A 10,562-nucleotide genomic window follows, 5' to 3' on the forward strand; every position below is an offset into this window, starting at 1 on the left:
GTGTGTTCAAGTGTACTTGAGTAAGGTTGTGGTCAGGTTTCTCCACCCACAAGGAGATTGAGCTAGCCGGAGGTTTTCCGAGGAATCATCCACCGACGAATCGGGATCGTCCATCTTACGGACACAGCCATGGAGTAGGAGTTAATGATATCCGAACCACGTTACATAAACGTGTTAGATTTATTTGTGTTTCTTGTCTTCTAGGGTCTAGCTTTTTCTTGTTTGTTTTATTTTGTATTTCCGTTGCGTACTAACAAGTGTATGAAGCAACGATTTGGATGATGAGTTATTCACCCCCTCTAGCGGACGTCAAGGTCCCAACAGAATCATCCACTATCTCTATGCATCCTCCGCCATCTCGCCCACCTCCATCTTTGTCGCCATCTCTGCCTCTACCATCTATGTCGCTTCCTTAAATCTCATCATTGCCGCTACCTAGGTGAGAAATTGAGAATAGTACAATTTCTTTTCCATTTTAGTTTTAGATTGATTTAAAAAAAAAATAGCAAGGAGTATAATATTGCATCCTAGATAACTCCCATTCGTGGTCGTGGAGGAGGATGATTCATGATCCGGCAGCTACATCGTAGTATAATTTACTACATACAATAGAATAATTATATTTCATACATCGAGAAAATACGTAATATAATACCGGATCTTTATTATTTACCCGTATGAGATAGATTTTGAATGCATAGTGTTGTATAAAGAGAGCAGTAACAGTAGTAAAATTGTTCCAAAACAGCAAGTATGTAGTAAACAGGTAAATAAAAGAGAGGTCGAGAAAATGTATATCCGGTTGAAGAGTCGGCGTGCAGACTGTACCAAGCCTCAGGACAAACTCTCAACCAGGCCGCCTGCAAGCGTGAGGCCCACGAGCTGGGGATTTGCACCCCCCCCCCCCCTACGCGCAAGCGTTGCGCCCGGTTTATGGATTTCTGGCTCGAACCCCCCAAAACTACTTGATTTGGGCTTGACCTGCGCATGCCGCCGCATGCATGTAGGTCCCCTTAACTTTGCTAAGCAAAGATGGAAGGGATCCATATATAAGTTCTTCCAACCTTCTTGACTTAGCAATATGGGACTAAATGCATACACATATACATTACAACTAAAACCAAGAAAAATACTTTGAATTAAACTCAAAACTCAACACATAGTTAGTGTTACTGATGCATAGCTACCTCTACTGTTTACCCTCTTCTATTATTGGGTTATTATTAATTAGGTTACAAAATAAGAAAAGCTTGTGTCAATTGTACTAATTCTTGAGCATTTGAATAAGTTATAAGGGAAATAAGTGTAAAACCTTGTGTTATAGAACCTCGATTGTATACTTTATAAAATGCTCAAGAATTAGTACAAGGTTAAAATTTGATCTACTTTACTACTGCAGAACTCTTGATTCTCTCATGGTGAGTTATTACCACTCAAGCCTTTTTATTTTGTAAGCAGATAATAGAAGAGGGTAAACCGTAAAGGTAGTTATGCATCAGTAGTAACATAAACTATGCATTTAAAATCTATCTCATACATTAGTAGTTATCATTCGAATGTCTTATTTTATTTTTCTTTGAACTCAAAACAAACGGGGTAAACAGCAAAGATCCAGCATTATACTATGTACTTTCTGTGTATAATGTGTGAAGTTTGATTATTTTATTATATGTAGTGCATGATACATACTATGAGATATCTGTCGGACCATACATCCTCCTCCTCCACGACCAAAATTAAAGTTGCTTTTGTGATTATAATCTCACTTACATCATAATTTGAAAAATGTATCATTGTAACTGAATTTCAGATTAGTCATGTAACCAGGATAGCTCTTCTGCATCGACTGAATCACCAGATGGAAAGCAGACATTTAAGCGCACACAAGCCACTCAATATGCCTAAGCTGAAACTGAACTGTGTGTCTCAGTAGGCAACCCTGGTTATCTTTTGCCAGTTCGGATCCTCTGTCCCGAACTATCTCTGTCCCCATGTCCCACTGCCGATCGGACGGTCCAGATTGCATCTCAAGGATGCATTGCATATCACAAGAATATTGCACACATCTTAAAGATGTCATGATGCCTTGAGATGTAATCTGGACCGTCCGATCGGCAGTGGAACATGGGGACAAAGACAGTTCGGGACAGAGGATCCGAACTAATCTTTTGCTATATCACAACCTAGAATTCACTGTTCACAAGAAGCATTGAGACCATGGATTAAAAGACACAGAAATCCTTGCAGTTAGTGAGAGATGATCGCCAGTCTAAGTCAGACACATAGAAGGGAACTCTTGGACACGAGTTTAGGAGGCAACAAGAACCTCCTCTAGGGAAGAGGTGGAAGGTGTAGGAGGTGACGATGCATATTGCGGATGCTACAAAATGAATCTGAAGCCTTCTCACCTAGCAAGGACAGCCGCCATTGGCACCAGCTGAGGCAAACGATGAAAGTGCTAAAATGGCAGTACCTTGTGGAGAAGGAAGGAAGCTTCCTATTGTTGGCCATAGGGCCAACGATGGATGAGACAGCTTGCACAAATTGCAACAAGCAAGAAGGGGATTGCTTGGCAATGAAATCAAAGTAATGTGCTGATCCTGAATCAAAATTTTGCTCGGATATGTAATACCAACTAATAGAACACCAAAATCAAGCTCTCAGCAATTAAATTTTATTATGAAGAATATGATTATGTGGAGGAATGAGGATCTAAGACTCCAACTCAAACAAAATTGAAAATAAACTAAAAATGTTTTAGTAAAGATATATAGTTCATACCCTAAGGTTATATTTGGTTGGGTGTAATGTAATCTAGCTTGTAATGTAATGTAATGTAATCTTGATTACATTACTACGTTTGGTAATGTAATGTATGTAATCTTTGATTACAAAGGTGATTACATTCTTTTGTTTGATATCCATTATTTTTTATAAGGAATGTAATTCATATTATTATAAAATGACAAAAATATCCTGTGATCTCTATCGGCGGTCGCCACACCTCTGTCGGAGTTTGCGGCAGCCATCGGCAACCAGCTACCGCCGCCACCGTCGGTCGCCGCAGCAGGCCACCGTCTTCGCCAATCGGCGGCGATGGGCGACGGCAGGCGGGCGACGACCAGCAGGCAACGGTGGCGGATTGCGGGCGGTCGGCGACCGGCGACCGACGGCGGTCGGCGACCGGCGACCGACGGCGGCCGGCGGCCGGCGGCCGGCGACCAGCGACAATCGGCGACGACCGGCGGCAATCGGCGACGACCGGCGACCGGCGACCGGCGACCGACAGCGGCCGGCGACGAAGGTCGCGACCGGTGGCGGGGCGGCGGTCGACAACAGACTAGGGATATATTCGACATTTAAACTTTGGTGAAACAATAACCTCGTAATGTAATCGGATTACATAGCATTTGCTTTGTAATCCAGATTACAAATCTTCACTACCTTTTGTAATTCAGATTACATTACATTATAAGTTTTAAATCAAACCAAACAAAATAATCGACTTTGTAATGTAATCTGGATTACATTACAAGGTAGATTACAAACGCAGCCTAAAGAACTTGATCGAACTTGGATAAATATTCTATACATTAAATTAGATAATTACCAAATCACAAAACTAACTTATTTGTTTATTTTACAAAATAAACATGTCTACCATAATAATCATTTTTAAATCTAAACTTCTAAAAAAAAACTATAATTTGCATTATCCACATCCCTCTATAGACTACCATGGGCCAAGAGAGGGGAAAAAACCATATAGTTTGCTCCCCTGCAACTCCTACTCTTTGTTAACAGACATCATCTTCTACTCAGCTGCAGATTGACACAACAGCCAAAAGAGGCAACATAAGAAAGCATCTACGTCCATCTAGACACATGAGGTATCAGAATGGCCCATATCTCAAGGAACCTTACATGTCATATGAACACTAATAAGTAATCCAAACATACACTCCATGAAATGAATTCAAATCTTTGCGAACATGTTCGAGTTATTAAGTCATATATGTTCTTTGCGTTAACTTACCACCCCATAATGGACGGAAGGATCAACTGAGTAAAGCATGAGAATCAATGTGGGAAGAGCTTTACATTCCACAATCTACAACAATGATTTAGGGAAACAAAGGTTTAAATAAACAGAGGAAATGTTTCAACTTCGAAAATAAAAAATATGAATTTCTTAACAAATTACTTGATTTTTGTGACTTTCATTCTTAAATGACAAAGTACTCAAGGCACCTGCAGCAGCTCTCGTCAATATATTCCAATAGTTGCACAAGGGGGGGAATCCCACCTTCAATCCGGTATAAATTTATCTAAATCTATTAACATAAATTTCAATTTATTTTCTTGGCTTAACAGAGGATATGATTTATAAAGCAACTCCAAATAATTATTAGCTATAGTAGTGACCTTAAGTCTAGCTCTTGTATATTTATTTATTTATTGCCTACCTTCAAGAAGTATCTGTTAGATCTCCAAAAATGGTTTTCATTTTTTTCCTATAATCAAATTTGACTCGAGTAACAAAAAAAAAATCTCCTTGTTAATATAAAAGAATTAGCACACCAATGAACCAAATTACTGGGAGCAGATCTCCTGATCCGCAAATTGCGGACCAGGGGATGGTCCACTACATATAGACCTTTGATTTGAATAAACCCTACTTATTTAAAGATGGGGTCCATTCAAATCAAAGGTCCAGATCAGTGGACCATTCCCTGGTCCGTAATTTGCGGACCAGGAAATCCCTGCTGCAAATTGCTTGCTCATTTCATTTTCCAAAAAACTGAACTACTGTCTCCATAAGACAACTTTAAAATTAAACTTGTTCTAATGATTTTTCATCTTGAAGTTTTCTATATATATTTGATTTGGCTTGGCTGGCTAGCAAATACCCCGTCTTTGTTGTTAAGCGATGATTTTAGGGGTGTATTTGATTCAAGTTATCATGTATAACCTTGGTTATATGATTATCAAGTAATCACATAACCAAAATTATGAGGAATGAAATATAACCAAATGTTGTTTGGTTCAATGTAGGTAATGCAATAAAAACATATTTATTTGAAGGTTTTAATAAATAATTTAGTTTAATATTTTATTATATTACCGTTAGTTACAAAACCAACCGTACATAATAATAATAATAATAATAATAATAATAATAATATTATTATTATTATTATTATTATTATTATTATTATTTAAACTCTATTATATTTTACTATATTTTCAGGTTTTTCTTTATTTTTATATTTTTTTGTTTTAAAATTTTTCATTTTTTTATTTTTTTAAGTTTTTTATTTTTTAGGTTTTAAAAAAAAAAATAGGTTTTTTTTCTATTTTTTATAAATTTTTTAATGTTTTTTAACATTTTTTATTATTTTTTACGTTTTAAAACTTGTTTACGTTTTTTCTATTTTTTATAATTTTTAAAATTTTTGAATGTTTTTTTTTTTCTATTTTTAATGTTTTTTTATATTTTTTAAAAAAAAATTTACCCTTTTTTTATTTTTTAATTTTTTTATGTTTTTTTATTTTTTTATTTTTTTATTTTATTTTTTTTATATTTTCCATTTTTTACTTTATATTTTCCCTTTTTGTCATATTTTTCTCTTATCCGAGGATATTTTTGGTAAAACAAATTCGATAATCCCGAAATCAAGAAAAACCTCAATTTTCAGAGGTTTTCCGATTCCTTGTTGCATGCTCCTTTTGTTGACGTGTTGGACATGAAACATTACTCGAAAATCATCGATTATCTAAATCAAACAAAGTTTTTGTTAATAACCTTAGATGGATAATCAAGGTTATCAAAAATAATCCTCAATCAATTACACCCTAGATGAGTTCCATTAATCATCGGAATTAGGATATCCAAATGTCGTCGCACCGCTCAGGGGTAATTCGATTTTGATTGTACAATTATAGTTCAGTCGGATATATTTATTTCTCATCTCTCCTAAAACTTCCATGTTATTTTTTTTCAAATCACGTTTCTCAATTCTTTTTTCTAACGTTGTTAAGGATAAAGGCTGATTGTGTTATTGAAAATTTCTACTAAGAAATTCGCTACCTCTATGGCATGAAGAACTGCTGTCATATACTCCCTTCTTGATATCAAACACTGATTGAATTACAATTTTGATTGACAATAATTTAACAATATTAAATTAAGAAAATAAAATGATTAATTAATTATATTGTAAACCAATCGGTATCCTATATTAAAAAGAGAGTAGCGTGGCAGCCGCTCTTCATGCCACCAAGATAGTGAATTGCCTGACTAGAAATTTTTAGTAACGCCAACGGCATTTATATGCAAATATAAAGCATTGGAATGCCTCGTATGATCGGTCCTAAAGCTATGTGTAAGGATGTAAACTAGAAAATTATAGTTACATACTGTAGGAGAGAGTATTTTATTTGATTTTATTACAATTCGACCTCTTGCCATTATAATAATATTTACCTCGTAACATTCAACTCAACCATATGACTATAAAAACAAACCAGTCAATATGTTATTTTGTTCAACTAAATTGCGTCCTACCCTTAAATTAAATATAAATATTCATCGATAAAAAAAATTATATTTATATCTTTAACTAAATTTCATTCAATAAATACTATATGTTATCTAGTAATAATTTTAATATAATCAACTAAATCAGGTTATATCTTACTATTTTATTAAAAATCTCCCCCCTTTACTAACTAACTTTGGTGAAGCCTAAAATGAATTTACGTTACTATTCATTTTTCTATTCACACTAAAAATAATTCAGCTACGACGTATTATTATGAAATTTTCTTATCATTAATTTTCTTGAGTGTTTTATATAAAAAATTATAGTTTTCTTTAGTCCCACATTTTAGAATTGACAACACTATGATCAAAAAAACTCCTATAAATATTTTAGGCCGACGATGTTAAAAAATATACTTTTCTTAGTTTCTTTTACTAAGATAAGTGTAATATTAAATTAAAATAATTTTTTGCATAGGGAAGTCCGTTACAGTAGTTTATTGCTGGGATTCTCTAGCGTCACCCTTATATTATTGCACTATTGCATGGGTCTGACGATCTTACCCAAATAATTAATTCTTAAGGGTGACACTAAAAATCCAAATAATTTGGATTTTTTAAAACCTAAATAATTTATATATTATTATATTACACACGCAACGCGTGTGCACAATCACTACAACAAAAATGACTTTTCGCGGCGTACCATCAACGGCGTGCAGTTAAAGCACGCCGTTAATAATAGTTTTTACGGCGCGCCTAATTATGTGTGCTGCTATATGCTGCGAATAAATATTATAAAATATTAGTATGCAATATGCACCGTTAATAATCTTCAAAATTTTCTAAATATTTAACCAAAAATTTTCACGCAAAACAAACCTCCCGTGAATATTTTTCCGTGCACCCTCATCTGCCCGTGAAACATATCCTCACACCCGAAACATATCCTCACGCCCAAAACTGCCCACAAAACCTAAATTCGCTACCACTTCCTCACGCTAACTCCTGTCGTCGGAACCTCCCCGCCGCAGCCCTAAACTCCTCTCCGCTAACATCTTCACCCGTCCTCTCTCCATCGAAGCCCTCTCTGGCCTAGTCGGGTGTTGCCGTCACCTTCTTCCGCTGGGTGTGATCCTGCTACCTCAGCGACCAGCACCCACCCTATGCGTGGAACCTTGTGGTCGACCTCCTCGGCAAGAACTTTTCGACGCCAAGTGAAACTCTGTCCACTCCATGCAATCCGAGGGCCTTCTCTCCATGCCTCCTACAATGGTGATCTTGATTTTTAGTACTGCCACATCTCCAAAGGTGCATGCCCCTTTTCCATAGCAGATAATGGGTGTAGATTGCATGACAGAAGAACTTAAGGTAACTCTTATCTTCTATTCTCAAGCAAAATTTCTTGATGTTGATGCTAATGTTTTTTTATATAGGCAGACCTCTTGTTATATAAAATTTCTTCAAAGATTGTTTGTGATCCAATTGAAGCAAGGAAGTTTTCTGATCCAATCTTTGCTTGTGTAGGAGATTATGGGTGAGAAATTATGGATCAGTTATTTTAGATTCTTCATCATCCAAAAATCTGTTTGACTCTATCCTGTCAACACAGACAATCATGTAGTTTTAGGTTGTGTATGTAATAGGATTTCCTCTTTTCTTCATGAAATCTCTTTGTTATTTTTTAGTCGAATTGTTAGATCCATGAATCCTTTTCTGGTCATTAAATAGTAGTCATGCCATTCATGCTAAGTATGTTAAATAAGTCTGTCAAAGTTTCAATTATATATAGATGTTAACTATGAACTGTTTGATAAATTGTCTCGAAGATATTTCGTTGTTACTTTCAACAAGAATTAGTGAAGCAGAAAATTAAAGATTTCTCACTAGATTTGTTGAATGACTCTCTAAGAAATGCTGCCATCAGTCATACAATCATCTCAAGTAATTTATTCATTTATTCATGTAGTCTTAGTGATGCTGGTTCTCTCTGGAATTGTTCTGCTGCCCGTTCTTCTAGTGGTTGCAACTGAACCTGCACCATCTTCCACGGATAGCAATAGTGAAGGAAGCTTCAAGAACCTTGACAAATTGACCATGGGGCATGTCAATCTAAGCTATGTTGGTCTCTGGAATTTATCCTTCAATGATTTGTAGGTCATGTAAATGTCGCTCGTCATTTAACAGCCGAGGTTGAAACATTGCTTTTAGCCACATTAATACACGAGGTTAGTAAATGCTCTATAATTCTACTACTTTTATTTCTGCTTTCTTTCATTATGCTTGGTGGCAACTGAAGGCCATTTTCTTCAAAGGTGATGCATGCTTTAGATTTTGACCCTCATGCCTTTGCACATTTCCATGATGAGTGAAAGAGATGAAGGCGTAGTCAGGTATCAATTTGCAGTTTGTCATTATAACTTATTCCTCTTGTTACTTTATACATAGCTTCTAGTTACTTTTTTTGTGTGTCTGTAACTATCCTTAAAGGTCACTATGCAAGTTATGGATGAGAAGTTTGGTTGTGCAGTTGCACGTATTGTCCTGCCCCGACTAGTTATGCATACTAGATACCATTATGGGGTAAGTTGCACCAAACTGTTATATTCATTATGCATTTGGAGTATGATAATTAGTTTAGCATTGAAACTTGAGTTTGTAATTTCTATTGGCTTGATGATTTTATTATTGTTTGGTAGGCATTTTCTCAAAATTGGTGAAGGTCCGAGCCCACCCATTGGTTTTCAGGTGGCTTTCCTTTTGAGCTTTAAGTATTTTATTTAGTAGCTCCGTACTTTTGTATGTGTACCCTAGAAAAAGTGGGCACTTTAATTTGGTATTTGATTACTTGCTCAATTCTGTTATGGCAATGATTCTTCGTAATAGAAAAGAATGTTCTCACAAATTTGTGAGAATTGAAGATTTTTCTCATACTATGATGGAATTTCTTTTAAGCTTTTTCTAATATTCATATTTGGTCTTTTACATTTCAACACTTGGACCTTTAGTTGTTGTCTTTGAAATAGAGTTATAATTCTTTATTTCTACTTGTTTTGGATCAGTAACTCAATAAAGAGATGATGAAATTAGGCCAGACCTTATTTTCATGGCTCCTTGTTCGCAAGACAAATGCTTAGGGAGCTAATATGTTAGTTGGCAAAGAGGAGAAACATCTGGTAAACAATTGCAACCATTGCAGATCAGGTTCTATTCATAATTAAAGTTGACTTAATTTTAGTGCTAGATTAGGTCCTCAGGACTGCATACCCCACCCTTCTATAACCAAACTATCTATGGCTGCCACCTCCGATAATCAAAATATCTTTGCTAATTTCCTCCTTATTCTTCATCAGTTGAGAATTTAGCAGACGTGTCTTTGTTCACCTATAAGACTACCTGTGATAGCACTGGTTTCAAGCAACAAAAAAAAAATTAATAAAACAACTCAGCCACACAATTCATAGTTGGTTACTTAATTGTCATGATGTTCTTTGCAGTTAGCATTCCCCAAGGGCCTAAATTCAGCACCAGGAAGACCAAGAGTAGCTCCCAGCAGTCCTGTAATTTTCGAAGTCACTTTGGAGTATGTTCCAGGCCTAGACAATGAGTAAACCTTGTGCTTCCAGTTCCATCCACTTGTTTAGAGGAGTTAAAGAAATGAGCTTGGAGAGCTTAAATTTTTTTAATCTGTAAGTTATATAAAGATATAAAATATGTGGGAATATTTCTTTCTCATTTAAATATCCTACAATTCTTCAGCTTTTTATTCAGATTGAATTCTGATTTATTCTTTATAACTAGTTAAAATTTGTGATGTATCCCCCAAATTGCATCTACATATCCAAATACAAAAGTGCATCACATTATTCTTGTTGGATCATGTTGGAAAGTTTGGGTTGATAAGGTTTTGGTGGAAAAGGTGGATCTAATTCGATCAAATGATGAAATGCAGTTTCTCGATGATACAATAGGAAGCATGGTCGCATGGTTATCTAAATTTATAGTATTGTGTGATTGA

General features: G+C 35.6%; 1 long non-coding RNA gene across 5 annotated transcripts; it reads left to right on the top strand.

Moving 5' to 3' along the window:
* Positions 1–7,459: 7,459 nt before the first annotated feature.
* LOC121988995 lies at positions 7,460–10,362 on the top strand. 5 transcript variants are annotated; one of them, XR_006114149.1, is made up of 7 exons: positions 7,460–7,915; positions 8,514–8,772; positions 8,860–8,937; positions 9,035–9,127; positions 9,244–9,292; positions 9,607–9,748; positions 10,042–10,362. It is a non-coding gene; the product is annotated as an uncharacterized LOC121988995 (long non-coding RNA). The 5 variants fall into 5 exon arrangements; XR_006114146.1 differs by lacking the exon at positions 9,607–9,748 and adding an exon at positions 7,981–8,081 and having other exon boundaries at positions 7,461–7,915; XR_006114147.1 differs by lacking the exon at positions 9,607–9,748 and adding an exon at positions 7,985–8,081 and having other exon boundaries at positions 7,461–7,915.
* The last annotated feature ends 200 nt before the right edge of the window (positions 10,363–10,562 follow it).

This window comes from Zingiber officinale, chromosome 6B (assembly GCF_018446385.1).
Source record: "Zingiber officinale cultivar Zhangliang chromosome 6B, Zo_v1.1, whole genome shotgun sequence".
Classification (NCBI taxonomy): Eukaryota; Viridiplantae; Streptophyta; class Magnoliopsida; order Zingiberales; family Zingiberaceae; genus Zingiber; species Zingiber officinale.